The sequence below is a fragment of the Sciurus carolinensis genome, chromosome 18 (assembly GCF_902686445.1).
Source record: "Sciurus carolinensis chromosome 18, mSciCar1.2, whole genome shotgun sequence".
NCBI lineage: Eukaryota > Metazoa > Chordata > Mammalia > Rodentia > Sciuridae > Sciurus > Sciurus carolinensis.
Window position 1 is genome coordinate 20,537,175 of NC_062230.1, and position 16,067 is coordinate 20,553,241.

The window sequence follows — 16,067 nt, forward strand, 5'->3', positions numbered from 1 at the left end:
AGTGTGAAATTGGAGGCAGAGCTAACTTAGAAAGCAAAAAGCATCTAAAGCCAGGGTAGCTGGAATGGGAGGTCCGAATGGAAGCCTGAAGGAGGTGTGCGTGTAACAGGCTGCAGGTTTCTGTGACCGTTAGATCTGGTAGTGGAAGAAGTGAAGAATGGTGTAGTCTGATTGGAGGATAAACAAATAAGACTTATCAAGAAATATTTGGATTATTCTGTATTATTTAGGGATGCACAAACAGCACATATGCAGGGAGCTCTGGTAATGAGGTTGGTTTGTTCCAGGTTTTGAGATTGAGGAGTCTTTGGGGCAGTAATTGAAGATAAGAGCTTGGAACATGTATTAATTCAACTATAGACTAAGAGATTCTGGAACAGATATTCAAACAAAACAGGGTATTTCTCTTGTGACAATTCAAAGGTAGCTAGGTGGTCCAGGCTTGGGGTTAAGTAACAACTGTTCCACAAGATCTGTGGGAATCTGGGTCCATTGCTCCACTAGCCCCAAGTCTCCTTGTTCAAGCTCATATGAAGAGGAAGAGGACATAGCGGGCCTGGAAATTACACTGGTCTATTGACCAGATCTTCGTCTTATTCCTACCACCCTGTAGGAAAGCCTCTAGTCGGATAGTTGTGTGTTCATTTAAACTTGGCATTTTATTGCTAACAAAGAAGGGGAGGGGCAAAACTACCTAGTCCATCACAGAAGGGGAAAAACAAAGATTTCAAAGTGAGTTATTTAAATGGTTGTGCAAACTATAATAATGAGTAATATCAGAGCCAGCATTACTGACTTCTTACATGCCAGGTGTTTTACATGCCATATCTCATTCAATCTTCTTGGAATAACCCTATTATTTTTTATAGATAAGGAAACTGAGGCCCACAGAAGTCTGAGATTATATAACCAAGAAGTAAGGGATGTACACAGTAGGCAGTCAATGTTTCTGTCACATTGTAACCAAACCCAGGTTCAAAAGCTCGTCCCACAGAAAGACCAATGTCCAAGAGATGAGTACTGTGGAGAAAGAAAGGAGGACTTTATTCATTGGCCAAAGAATGAAGAAAAGATCAGTTTCCAGTTTCTCAATTCTGAGTGTTTGAGGAGTTACAGGTACAGGTTAGGAGGAATGAGGGAGATGGATAGGTTATGAAGGAAAGGAGTATTTCACATCTCTTCTGGGGATAAGTGGAGATCCAGGAATTTGGGTGCCACCCTTTACTCCTTTCATAGTCTGGTGTTTTCAGTCATGGCAGCTGGTGGTGTATAGCCCTGAAACAGACTAGTCAAGTTTAGGTCAAGTTAACCCTTTATTATAATTTTTTGGGAAAATGATCAACATGTCTGCATTACAGCATAGAGTAGAATCTGACCCAGAGATTAAAGCAGCACAGGACACAGATATAATATGAAGACAGAGATGCTTAGTGTTTCCACCCTGTTCCAGTCATCCATCAGACATCCAAGGCCCAAGAAGAGCATCACAATTGTCTTCAGGTCCCTTGAAAGTAACCTAGGATTATCATAACTCATGCATTGAGGTGCTCTCTACTTTGAAGCTAGTCAGAGACGAATATTGTCCAGCTCTGTGACCTCCAAAATTACTGATTTTTAGGTCAACTAGGGGCAAGTGAAGCTAAAGGATTTATTTTTCACTGGTAACAATATTCCTTTTCTTTTTATTACCTCTTTAAGATGTAAAATCCATTTTTACTAACTGATGGTACAAAAACAATCAGACCAGATTTCATCTGTGGATCATAATTTGCTGAAACCTGTTACAGATATGAGGTGACTGCAGTGCCCTGGAATTGTACAGCATGGCAGTCCTGCCAGGCCTAGAGCACATGGACAAGATTTGGCTTTGGCTTTCCCTTTTGGAGAGGAAACAATACACATCCTTCACACACAAAAAAACTTCACTCATTCACAAGTTTTTCTCTTAAGTTTTGAGAAAGTAAAACAATAATTTATAAATGAACCACAGATTCACAAATAATTTTTCTTTAGTTTTTTCATTTTATTTTTTGGTACCATAGATTGAGCCCAGAGGCACTTAACCACATCCCTGTCCCTTTTTTTTTTATTATTATTTTTGAGACAGGGTCTCCCTAAGTTGCTTAGGGCCTCACTGTGTTGCTGAGGCTGGCTTTGAACTTGCAGTGCATTCTGCTTCATCTTCCAGAGTTGCTGGGATTTTAGGAATGTGCCATCACTCCCATCTCCACAAATTATTTTCAAAGGAAATTTCAAAAGAAGTTTGAATTGGAGCACATCTAAGATGAAATATAGCTTTTTAAAAAACAAGCTCAGGTGCAGATATTTTAAAACTACAGAGACTGCATTTTGATTCATTGTACACAAATGGGGTGCACATTTTCATTTCTGCGGTTGTGTACAATATAGATCCATATCATTTGTGTAATCACACATGTACATAGGGTCATGATGGCTGTCACATTCTAGTTTTCATACCCCGCTGCCTTCTCCTTCTCTTTTCCCTCTGTGTAATCTAAAGGTGCAGATTTTTAAAAGTATCTTCCTGCCAGGTGTGGTGGCACATGCCTGTAATCCCAGCAGCTTGGGAGGCTGAGGCAGGAGGATTATGAGTTAAAAGCCAGCCTCAGCACTTTAGTGAGACACTAAGCAATTCAACAAGACGCTGTGTCAATAAAATACAAAAAAGGGCTGGGAATGTGGCTCAGTGTTTAAATGTCCCTGGGTTCAATCCCAAGTATCAAAAATAAAAGTATCTTTCTGAGTTTTAAGAAAATATAGGTGAAAACTGCTTGAACACAAGTTCTGAAAAATAACTTCCCAACATGAGTTTTATTAAATCTAACTGAAACCCTAATAATTATAGAGGCTTGGCATGGTGATGCACACCTGTATTCCCAGTAGCTTGAGAGGCTGAGGCAGGAGGATTTCAAGTTTGAGAGTAGCCTTAGCAACTCAGTGAGATGCTCAAAATATAAAATATTTTCTCAAAAAATAAAAAGGGGTCTGGGGATATAGCTCAGTTGGTAGAGTGCTTGCCTTGCAAGCACAAGGCCCTGGGTTCAATCCCCAGCACTACAATAAAATAAAAAGGGCTGGAGATGGGGCTCAATGTCCTGGGTTCAATCCCTGATACCCGCTCCCCCTGCCAAAAAAAAAAAAATTATGCAGATGAATTCAGATTCAAGAGTTCTCAAAGTTAACTTCTCCAGGTGAGTTTGCACAGATCCAACTGCAAGAGCAGTTTTGTGGAAACAAGATCATACTCGAGAATTCTCAAAACCTTCCAATGTGAGTTCAAGAAAAGTTGTCTCCCAGCTTTAGTGCTAGTCAAGATTTAAGCTCACTTTTCCACTGATGAGAGAAATGAGAGGGAAAAACAAATTCAAAGGAGACCCTGAGAACTCTGCAAAGTAAAAGTAGGCATATTGGGGGGAAATTCAAAAATTCAAGAAGCAAGCCATACAGGGTGAGTTTTTTGGTATTTTCTTGTTTTGTGGCTTCTGAGGTCAGGCTGCAAAAACCCCGAAAGAAAAACCCATCTTGAATCTGGCATAGGACCAGGAAAAGGAGCTTGAGAGCTGGAGAGTCTGGTAGGAGATCCCGTTTCTTTTTCCTTTTTTCACTTTTTTCCCACCAAGGGCAGGCAACAATTATAAAGCTATGTAGCAATGTTGCTCTGGAAGCTAAAACTTTAGAGGAACCAGGAAAGAGGACACAGGCCTGAAGAAATAGGCAATCGCTATTTTGTTTTTCTATTCCTAGTGTGGCCTAAGGATGGGCCCAACTCCAGCAAGGGCACGGGCAACTAAAACTTCTAAACAGCTGACTCTGACCTGGCCCAGAGGTCAATTGACTGCTGAAATATTTACCAAGAGATTTTTTTTTTTTTTTTAAACTGGATTGAACCCAGAGGTACTGTACCACTGAGCTATATCCCCAACCTTTTTATTTTATTATTTTTTGATACCAGGGATTGTACCCAAGGGCACTTAACCACTGGGCCACGTCCTAGCCCCCCCCACCTTTTTGAGGTTCTCACTAAGTCGCTTAGCTTAGGGCCTTGTTGAGTTGCTGAGAGCTGGCCTCAAATTTGCAATCCTCCCACCTCAGCCTCCCAAACTGCTGGGATTACAGGTATGCACCACTGTACCCAGTTTACCAAGAGATTTTAACAGAACCTAGAGCCAGTATTCAAAATGCTTGGAACACAAATCTATTTTAACAGTACTCTGAAATATAAATACACTTGAAACTGGGAAAGATGGTTCTCAGCAGGTTATCAACAAAAGTAGCAAACTAAATTCATCATCACATCAAAGAACTGGGCAGCATGACCAAATTTTATTTATCCCAGGGATACAAGAGAGGCTTAACATGAGATCAGTGTAAACACACATTAATAAAACAAAGGAGAAACCCAATTAAACTTATGCAAAAACAAAAAAGGTTTTTGATAAAAATCCTTTTTTTTTTTTCCCCGTCATTTGTTACTGGTAATTGAACCCTGGGGTGCTTTACCACTGAACTACATCCCCAGCCCTTTATTTTGAAACAGTTTCACTAAGTTGTTAGGGTCTTGCTAAATTACTGAGGCTGAGGCCTTGAGTTTGATTCTCCTGCCTCAGCATTCTGAGTTGCTGGGATTATAGGCACACACCACAGCTCCTACCCAGTGCCCTTTCATGATAAAAATAAAAGTGGGAATAGAAAGGAACATTCTTAACATGACATAGGGCACTTAGGAAGAATTCATAGCTCGTATACTCAATGGCGAAAGACTGAAAGCTTTCCCGCTAAAATCAAGAATGAGACAGTATGTCAGCTTTGACCATTGCTGTTCAACTTGTACCAGAGGTTTAAGCCAGAGTAATTAGACAAGAAAAAGAAAGGTACCCAGTTAGAAAGGAAGAGGAAAGAATCAGAAAAGTTGCAGGATGCAAAGGTAAGGCAACTAAACAGTGAAAAGGTGACCCACAGGGCAGGAAGAAATCTTGCTAAAATACATTTGATAAAAGATGACTCCAAGCTGGGCTCCCTGGCGTACACTTGTAATCCCAGTGGCTCTGGAGGCTGAGGCAGGAGGATCATGAGTTCAAAGCCAGCCTCAGTGTAAGCAAGGCACTAGAGCAACTCAGTGAGACCCTGTCTCTAAGTAAAATACAAAACAGGGCTGGGATGTGGCTCAGTTGTCGAGTGCCCCTGAGTTCAATCCCCGGTACCCCCACCCCAAAAAAGAAAAAGGATGAATCCAGAAAATAAAGAGCTTAAAAGAGACAACCCTACTTAACAATAGACAAAGGACTAGAATGCATTTCTCCAAAGAAGCTGTACAATTATATGACTCAGATAATTTTATTCTTTAGGGATACCCCCAAAAGAATTTAAAGCAGGCTCAAATTGTTACTTATACAACAATGTTCATAGCAGGTTTTTTTGGTTTTGGTTTCTTTTTTTTTTTTTTTTTTTGTACTGGAATTGAACCCAGGGGCACTTGACCACTGAGCCACATTCCAGCCCTTTTTAGTATTTTATTTAGAGACAGGGTCTCACTGAGTTGCCTCAGGCCTCGCTAAATTGCTGAGGCTTTGAACTCTCAATTCTCCTGCCTTAGCCTCCTGAGCCACTGGGATTACTGGTGTGCACCACCGTGCCCAGCTCCTCAGGATGGAATTATTCATAGTAACAAGAAGGTGGCTACCCAAGTCTATCAACAGAGTAAAGAATAAATAAAATGTGGTAGACAACTTGAAAAGGAAAATCTTTTTTTTTTTTTTTTTTTAGTGGTGCTGGGGATCAAACCCAGGGCCTTGTGCTTGCAAGGCAAGCACCCTAGCCCCTGGAAAATTCTAATATGTGACATAACATGGATGAACCTTCAAAACATGCTAAGTGAATTAGCCAGATGGAAAGGGGCAATATTGTATGATTTCACTTATGAGTTAATCTAAAAGAGGGAAATCAGGTGAAAAATAGGTTTACCCAGGGGCAGGGGAAATGGGGAATTGTTGCTTAGTTGTTGCAGAGTTTCTGTTTTGGGTGATGGGAAGTGTTGGAAATAGTGGTGATGTTTATACATCATTATAAATGTACTTAATGCTACAATTGTGTGCTTAAAAATTGTTAAAATAAGCCAGTCATGGTGGTGTGTTTCTGTAGTCTCAGCACTTGGGAGGCTGAAGTGGAAGGATTACTTAAGCCCAGAAGTTCAAGACCATCCTGGGCAACATGTTAGACCCCCATCTTAAGAAAAAATAAATAAATAGTAAACTAAGTGTTATGTGTATTTCGTCATAATAAAATAATGGATCAGGGGTCTGGGGTTGTAGCTCAGTGGTAGAGCACTTGCCTAGCATGTATGAGGCACTGGGTTCAATCCTCAGCACCACATAAAAATATAAAGGTATTGTGTCCACCTACAACTAAAAACATTTTTTAAATAATGGATCAAAGATTTAAGTATAAAAATTAAAATTATAAAACTATTAGAAGACAACTTAGGAAGTCTCTGTGACTGAATTTAAGCAAAGATGTATTAGCTGTAATGCCAAAATAATGATCCTAAAAAACAAATTGGACCTCTTTAAAATTAAGGATTAATCTTCAGAAGACACTTATGTGGGATGAAAAGCTATAGGCTGGGAGAAATTTGCAAGTCATAGCTGACAAAGTACTTGTATGCAGAGTATATAAAGAAGCAAGATTTAGTAATTAAAAAAAATTAAATGCTTAAAATACTTGAAAGATTTTTTGGTCGCCAGTAAGCACTGTAGGAGGTTCCACCCCATTAGTTATTAGGGAAATGCCAACTGAAACCACAGCGCGATACCACGCCACACCCACTAGAGATGTAAACAGCAGTCCATACCAGGTGTTGGCGATGACGTGGAGGAGCTAGGCTTTCCTACACGTGGTGAGTGTAAGATGGTACGACTGCTTTGGAAAGCAGTTTCACACTTTGCTAAAAAAGTTCAACGTCCAGCTGCCACATGAACAGAGATGTTGAGAGAGAGGTTTAGAGCATCCCGGACACCCATGTTTTCCCTTTCCTGAGGTGAAGACAACCCTGTGGATCACGGTGTGGGAGCTGCAGGGCCAGAATCTGGTTTTGGTTCCTCTTCCACCATTTGCGTGCCTGTGTGATCTGACTGGCTCTCTTGAACTTCAGTTTCTTCAGGTCAATGACTACATCACCGACACCTAAGACTTATGGTCCTTGATAGTATGAATTATAAAAAGCAGCTTAAGAAGGAGATGTTAGCCAGGTGCAGTGACAACATGTATTTCCAGCTACACAGGAGGCTGAGGTGAGAGGATCACTCGAGCCCATGAGTTCAAAGCAAGTCTGGGCACCATAGCGAGAACACATCTCAAAAAACAAAAACCCTATTAATGACTGGATATAAGTTAGACGCTTGTTTTCATGACCATCAGGGAATTTTACTTGCTTAAGGTCACACAACTATAAATATAAAAAGAACATGTGATGCTGGAGCTTCAAGGGACTTTCACGATGAAGTCAAGCTTCCCATGTTTGCCAGATGAGGAAATTAAAATACAGAGAGGAAGTGATTTTTCCCAAAGTCTTTTGACTCCCAGCCTGACCCTAAACCCCTCTCCACTACTAGTGTAGGAAGAAAGTCCCAATATGTCCTTTTCCTCACAAATTATGGGTACCTCTCTAGGAAGCTCTGCCAACTCCTGGACAAAGCCTGGTTTTCCCCAAGAAAGCAATCAGGACAAGGTTTCCAACCCTGGGCTTGACACAGCTCAGCCTAAGAGTCAAATTCAGCCACAGCCCAAAATCAAGTGGTGGCTTTAAGGTTGAGAGCAGCCACACATTCCAAGCCTTCACTATAAAAATGACAGGGTTTGAGTCGTCTGTCAGAGAAAGAAAAAACTAAGGGATTAGCTAGCAAGTGTCAAGCCCCTACCTGGCTTTAGGCATGGCCTTCAGGAATGTGATTAAAGGGACATTCAGTCCAGATGTGTGAGCTCCCAAGTGACATTTCAAAGAAAAATCTTCATTTTCTGACTACAAAAAACACTTCCTTTATGTAGGAAATTTGGAAAATATTAGTGGTTAAGACGGAATTGCCAGTAGTTTAAAAACAAATATACTGCCAGGCACAGGGTTGCGCTCCTGTAATCCCAGCAACCGGGAGGCTGAGGCAGGAGGTTGCAAGATCAACGCCAGCCTCAGCAACTGTGCAAGACCTCGTCTCAAAGAACAGAAAGAACAGGGGATGTAGCTCAGTGGTAAAGCAGCCCTGGGTTCAACTCCCTGAACTCAAAAATAAAAGGAGAAAAATAAATGAGACAACATGCGTTGCCCAGAGCCCAGTCCAAGGTGTATGGCAGGCTTAGTGTTGGCAGTTGTGCGTCACTGAATCTCCAGAAGGAGCAGGCAATGTGCAGCACCAAGGTGGAAGCCCTCGTGAAAAGGTGATTACATGGCGATCCTAACACCATCCGCATCCATAAACGTTTGCAAAGCCCCTTCTGTGTGCCAGGCCCCGGACCAGAGGAGAGAGTGTAACCCATGATGCGCAGGTTGTCCTGTGCCACACCTGAGGAAGTGGGTCCTCCTTCACTGACCTGCCCTGTGAGTCACTTGCCTTCCAGGACCTCAGGCTCCTTTATGCCTTTAATTGGAATTATCCAGTCTTTTCTTATTTAAAATATTGAGGTGAAATATCAAAATAACCACTTCAAAACAATTCAGTGGTGTTCAGTATATTCACACTGCTGTGCAGTTGCGCCCCCTGACTAGTTTTAAAACACATCATTTCAGGGCGAAACCCCTTCCTTACTCGTTAAGCAGCTTCCCTCAGCCTCTGGCAACCACCAGTCTGCTTCCTGTCTCATAGATCAATGTATTCTGGGTGTTTCATGTAAATGGAATGCTGTAACAGTGACGTTTTCCATCTGACTCTTCATTTAGCATGTTGCAGAGATTCATCCACGTCACAGCATGTACCAGTACTTCAATCATTTTATGACTGCCTAATGTTCCAATGTATGGATATACCACAATTTATCAACCATTCACTGATGGACATTTGGGCTGTTTCCGTCATATGTCTTTTCTCAATAAAGCTCTTTTGTTTCTTTGTCTTTTTTGGGGGGGGTGCTTGCTGGGAGGTCAAATCCCAAAGATTAGGGAAGCACTCTACCACGGAGCTTCACTCCCCAGGCCAAACCCATTTTTAAAAGGGGGAAAACAAGGCTCAAAAAGGTTGAGTGAAACTGGGCGTGATGGCACAAACTTGTCATCCCAGCTACTGAGGAGGCCGAGGCAGGTGGATCAAAAGTTCAAGGCCAAACTGGGCCACTTCGTGAGACCCTGTCTCAGAAAATAAAAAGATCTGGGACAGTTCTGTGGTAAAGTGCTTGCCTCACACATATGAGGCCCGGGGTTGGATTCCCAGTGCTGGCAAAAAGAAAAGCATGCACCATGGAGTGGAGAGGATGTGACACACTGGAGAGGGCTCTCCTCGGACGGGAAGCAGCTCCTGAGCACAGCGCTACCACGGCTGAATTGAAGCAGAAGCGGGAATTTAGGTTTTATTGTGAACTCTAATCCTAATGGATTTACTTTAAAACAAACAAGTCAATACCATATAGGACAAACAAAACTTGCTGGCCAGATTGGGCCCCGGAATCCACTTGAACTCTGCTCTCATTGCAGTTACTAAATGTCAAACACTGTGGAGCCACAATTCACTGAGCTTCTGAGTTGGCCCTCGTCACCCGAGAGATCCAGCGAACACCATTCATTTAGTACCCATCACTGTGCCCCTTCTGTGCTAGGCCATGACCAGGACCCCAAGCACGCCTGGGGACAAGGCTTTACTCTCAAGGGACCAGAGGAAGCCTGCAGTCAGAAGAGATGAGAGGAAAGCGACGGCAGGACGGCGCAGACACTGTTGCAAAATAAGATCGGTCCCCTCCCAGGGCCCTTCCTGGCCTCGGATCCAGGCCGCATTAGCAAACACCCTCCAGTTCTAGAGTAGAAAGGAACATTTGCTCTTCCTGTCCTCCCTGGAATCCAGTCTTTTCATGCTCTGGACCAACTTTACTTCCCCAGGGGGCGCTATTATCTCACAGAAGTAGCGACAGGGCCTCTGCTTTCCTGGCAGCTCTCCCAGCCTTGCCCAGCGAGGCTCAGACCGTCCAGTAGAATTTAAGAGAGGTATGGACCACCCAGGTGATGGCTGAAGACTTCAGTACACCACTGTTGTTTTGTTGCTGCTGTTGTTCTGTTTTGTTTTGTTTGTCGTTTGGTTGCTTTGGTTTTTTTTTTTTTTTTATATACTGAGGATGAACCCAGGGGCATTTGGGGCATTTTACCATGGAACTACATCTCCAGCCCTATTTTAATTTTGAGACAGGGTCTCGCTAAGTTGCTGAAGCTGTCCTCAAATTTGTGACCCTCCTGCCTCAGTCTCCCAAGTTGCTGGGATTACAGTTGTGCACAACCACACCCGGGACACTATCAATAATGCAGAGAATAGTTGAATAGAAGGGCCACAGGGAAACAGAAGACTTGGACAGCCCTACAAACCAAGCAGACTGAACAGGCAACCACAGAACTCCCCACCCAACAACAGATACATTCTTCTCAAGTACACCTGGAACACTGGAACATTCTCTGTGATAGGACATACATTAACCACGAAACAGGTCTTAAGAACAGAAACCATACAACAGAATCATCTTAGGCATCAAGGAGAGGGAGAGCCCGGCATGGTGGGTTGTACTGTGCAGGAGGATTGCAAGCTCCAGGCCAGCCTCAGCAAAGCGTGAAGCCCTAAGCAACTCAGCAAGACCCTGCCTCAAAATCTAAAAGCAAAAGAAAAAAAAAAAAAGAAAACTAGTAGAGAAAAAATGCAGAAAATTCACAAATATGTGGAAATTAACACATTTCTAAATAACCAGTGAGTCAATGGAAGAATTAGAAAGTGCTTTTAAAACAGGGAATCCTCCATGATGAAAAACAGGACCCCTTAAAATTAAAGGGGGAGGGGCTGGGGTCGTGGCTCAGTGGCAGAGCGCTTGCCTAGCATGTGTGAGGCACTGGGTTCGATCCTCAGCGCTGCATATAAGTAAGTGAGTAAAATAAAGGTCCATGGACAACCAAAAAAAAAAAAAAAAAATCAAAGGGGGAATGAGACGGGCAAGCTACTCTCAATCCTAGAGAACTGATGGATGGATATGAGAGAAAATTGGGAGCTAAAAAATGGACCAGTCTTCGAGGCTATGGAATTAACACACCAGGATGTTGGGAAGTCATCTCAGCTTTCTGAGACCATATCAAGAAGCCAGAGCTAGACAAGGCAAGGTCACAGGACAATAGTTAGCCCTATTCTTAAAATAATAATAGGGACTTTCCCAGATGATAAGGAGCAGCCCAGGTGGCAGGGGGCAGACAACGCATACAACAGTCACTGAAGTGCCCACACTTAACCTTTGTTAGCAGAGTGAAAAGCAGGTCCTGAGACCTGCTGTGTGTGGCGTGGCGAGGAAGGAGGAAGGGCACAGGCTCACCTCTGCATGGGGTGGCATCAGGCCAGCTCCTGCCCAGCCTGCAGAAACCGGAGCAGCCGTGCACATGCATCTCTAGTTTGAACCACACTGATGCCCTCCGTCAGGGCTGCCTCCTTGCTGGAGCAGAAGCCCCCAGGAAAGACTCTTCCCCTCCTAGTTGTTCCTCTGATTCTCTGATGGAGTGGACACGAAGCCACTGAGCCGGTGACGCTTTGAGATGAATGAAAACAAAAATATTCAGAAATCAGCTACAGCAGTTCTTAGGAATTTATGAACACATATTAAAAAAGAAGAAATGCCTCAAAACAATAAACTAAGCTTCCCAATCAAAAGGAGACTAAATCTAAAGAAAGCAGAAGAAGAAAATAGTAAACTGTGAGCATAAATGAATGTAACAATGAAAAAGCAACACAAGTGGATTCTTTGAAAATGCCACAAAGTTGACAAATCTAAATGAACCAAGAAAGAAACAGAAAAGACTCACATACACACAGGTACAAAAGAGAAGACACATGACTGACATCACAGAAAGAAAAGAAGTATAAGGGAATACCATGAACAGTTGTATGCCAACAAATTAGATGACCTAAATGAAATGGAAAAATTCCTAGGGTGATTCAAAATACTGAAATTAACTCATGAATACAACATCTGCATAGATCCGTAAGAAGTGCAAACATTGAATTAGTAATTAAGATTTCCCACAATGCCAGGAACTGTGATGCATGCCTGTAATCTCAACTCAGGAGGCTGAGGCAGGAGGATCACAAGTTTGAGGCCAATCTGGGCGGTATAGCAAAACTTCGTCTCAAAATAGAAAATAAAAAGAACTAGGGATGTAACTTAGTGTTCAGGCACCCCTGAGTTCAATTTGCATTATAAACAAAACAAAACTAAACTTCCATAAATAAAAGTCCAGACCAGATGACCTCATTCTGAATTCTACTAAACACTGAAGAATTACCACGAATCCTTCCAAACTCCTTCCGAAAGTTGAAAGAGGGAGAGGAAGATAACAAGAAGCATCAAGAATCAGTCCCCCAACCTATTTTGGAACTCTGGAGTCTATGGAAAGTTTGCAACTTCTGGGTGAAATGGGAGTTTGGGGATGGCAAAGGCAGGGTACCAGAAAAATGTCGGCTGGAGTCTGAGGAGATGAATCAAAGTGTCCCTGTTTACAATAAGTCCATTACTGTGGCAATTCCCACCACAGGTTCTGTATTCTAATCAGGTGAAAATCAACCAATGGAAACTGCCTCCTAATTAGGCAAAGATAAAGTAACCAATGGGAACAAATGGGGCAGGGTCTCCAATCAGGTGTGTGCAGGGAGGGGACCAAGGCACAGCTCCGCATGTGAAAGAAGACTTGTCTTGAGCCAGTCTTGCTTGGCCGGCTCTGCTCTGCTCTGTTTCATGGAGTGTTCATTTCCCTTTGAAGAAATCCATGCTCTGCCTGTTACTTTTGTGTGTCTGGCTCAATTCTTTGTCCAGGATGTCAAGAACCTGGACCCCAACTGGATATCCCACTGGTTTCAAGGGGAAGGTTTGGATGGTGAATTGTGATCAATTTCAGCTCTTAGCAGCCACCATCCAGTTCTCTGGCAGGCACTTATGCCCAGGTTCTGCAGCAGCATGCATGTAGCACATCAGAGCCCCATTCTCCAAATATGGGGGAACTGCATTCTGATGAGTAATTGTCACATTTTTTAAAATTGTCATATTTGTGTAGGTGTGTGGTGCTGGAGATGGAATCAGGGTCTCATGCATGCCAGGCAAGTGTTCTACCCCTGAGCTCCACCCCCAGCCCCTGATTGCCACTTTTGATCTGAGGTGGGTGACCATTTTTACACACACACACAAACACACACACACATGCCATTGTTCAAACCCATTCCTCACTGGCTTAAGCATTTCCAGAGGATTTAAAGTGCCAGGATATTTTTTTTCTTTTCATTTTTCTTCTTTTCCCCTTTTGTGAACTGGACATGAAAGACTTAAGACATTCAAAAGTCACCACATATATGGGGAAGATTAGAAAATCACCATGCATGCCCAGATAAAAGTAAAGGAGGGTTAGTGAAGCCCTAAGACTTTAAAGTTACACCTCAGGCTGATCCTTGGCATGGAGATTACCTACAATAATTAAAAATGAAACAAAACAAAACAGCTGCCCTGCAGATGCTGAACTAGAACAGCCAACACAACAGATGTGGCTGCTTTGCTATGCCTGTGACACCAAGACAAAGAGGAAGCAGCTATTTCTGTGCTTAGTATTCAGACTAGTGAGCACTAAGAATGATTTATAGCCTAATACTTCTTAGAAAACAAATAGCAAGAAACAATAAACAGCAACCCTGGGGCAGGGGAAGAATCTGACTTCCAGAATTACCATATTATTAGAATAAAAGTTCAGTTTTCAACAAAAAAAATCACTAGTTATATAAAGAAACAGGAAGTTATGGCCCATTTGTTGGGGAGGGATGTAAAATATCAGAAACTGTCCCTCACACAGTCCAGATGATATGCCTACTACTAGACAAGGAGTTCAAAACAACTCTCTGAAATAGCTCAAATAACTAAAGGAAGATGTGGAGAAAGTAAAAAATATAATGTGCAGACAAAATAGATATGTTAACAAAGAGACAGAAAACAAACTGAAATGAAAAAGAAATTCAGGAGCTGAAAAATCACAATGATTGTGTTATTGGACACAAGTCCAGTCGTGTGCTGCATGACAGGTCAATTAAGTCAAGAGACAAGCTGTTGAGGCAAGGAAGATGACCATGTGGAAAGGTGACTGGACAGAAAGATGGAGGACTCCTGTCCAAAGTCCATCTTGCTAGGAAGCTGATTTAGGTGTGGCGTACATAGGTGGTTGATGAGTATTCCCAGAGGAGTGTGTACCTTCTCACAGTGGGCCAGATGATACAATCTGATCCTAATTGCCTGGTAATAAGGTGCTTTTCAGTTCCTCAGGCTCTTCTTGTCACCAATTTGTTTGCCCACACGGAGTTCCTGACATGTTATCCAATGGGTAGGCTAGAGGGGTAGGTGTCCTGAGGCCTTCTTGCTGATCACCAAACTCACGTACTTGCAAAAGATCACGTGAAGTTAAATGTGGAGTTCGGGTGTGAGATGTGGTCTCAATTCTTGGATTCAACTGAAATGAAAAATTCATTGGAGGAATACAAAGACAGATTTGAGCACACAGAAGAAAGAATCAGCAAATTTGAATATAGTGCACTTGAAATTACTTAGCCTGAGAAAGAAAAATAAAAAGGATTGAAGAAAAGTAAGCAGAGTCTAAGGGACTCATCATCAAGGAGACCAACAGACATTTTAGGAGTTCCTGAAACAGAACAGAGAGAAAAAGTGCAGAGAGATTCTTTGAAGGAATGATGATGGAAAACTTCCCAAGTTTGATGAAAGACATAAATAGAAATATCCAAGAAGTTCAATAAACTTCAAGTAGAATAAACTCAAAGAAACATACACCTAAATATTACTAGATATTCAAAAGTCAAAGGCTTAGTGGTAGAGTGCTTACCTAGTACATGTGAGGCACTGGGTTTGATCCTCAGCACCACATGAAATGAATAGATAAAATAAAGATATTGTGTCCATCTATAACTAAAAAAAATTTTAAAAAGTCAAAGACACAGAATCTTAAAAGCAGCAAGAGAAGTGACTTGTCACATACAAGGGATGTACGATATCCTTATCCATAGATTTTTCATTACAAATTTTGGAAATAGAAAGTAGTGGGCTTATATAGTCAACATGCTAAACAAACAAAAGAGTCTGTCAACCAAGGATGCTCTTTTCAGCAAAGGTATCCTTCAAAAGTGATGAAGAAATTAACATGTTCCCAGATAAACAGAAGATGAAAGATCTGTTTTCACTAGAGTTGCTCTACAGGAAATGCTAAAGGGGGCCAAGTGGGGGTGGTACCCACCTGTAATCCCAGCAACTCAGGAAGCTAAGGACAGCCTCAGAAACTTAATGAGAACTTGTCTCAAAATAAAAAATAAAAAGATTGTAGCTCAGTGGTAAAGTGCCCCTGGGTTCAATCCCCAGTACCCTGGGGCAGGTAGGAGTGGCAGGGAAGGAACCAATTACTAGTTTGCAGTTTTGTACACACAATAGAGATGTAGATTAATTCTATGATGTCAACAAATGAAAGAGGTAAGGACAGATTTGTAAAGGAAGAATTTTGTATGTTATTTAAGTTAAGCTGTTATAAATTCAAATGAATCTTATAACTTTTTTTATTTTTTTCTTCTTTTTTTTTTTTTTTTTTTGTACCAGGGATTGAACCCAGAGGTGCTTTAACCACTGAGCCACATCCCCAACCCTTTTTAAAATGTCATTTAGATACAGGGTCTCACTGAGTTGCTTAGGGCCTTGATGAATTGCTGAGACTGACCTTGAGCTCATGATCCTCCTACCTCAGCCTCCCAAGCAGCGGGGATTACAGCGTGTGCCACTGTACCCGGCTGAATGTTATAACTTTAAGA

The 16,067-nt window shown here is 42.1% G+C and overlaps 1 non-coding gene across 1 annotated transcript; it reads left to right on the forward strand.

Annotated features, from left to right (window-relative positions):
* Window positions 1-13,730: 13,730 nt before the first annotated feature.
* LOC124970847 (small nucleolar RNA SNORA43) lies at window positions 13,731-13,866 on the forward strand. The gene has a single exon (XR_007106218.1). It is a non-coding gene; the product is annotated as a small nucleolar RNA SNORA43 (small nucleolar RNA).
* Window positions 13,867-16,067: the final 2,201 nt, after the last annotated feature.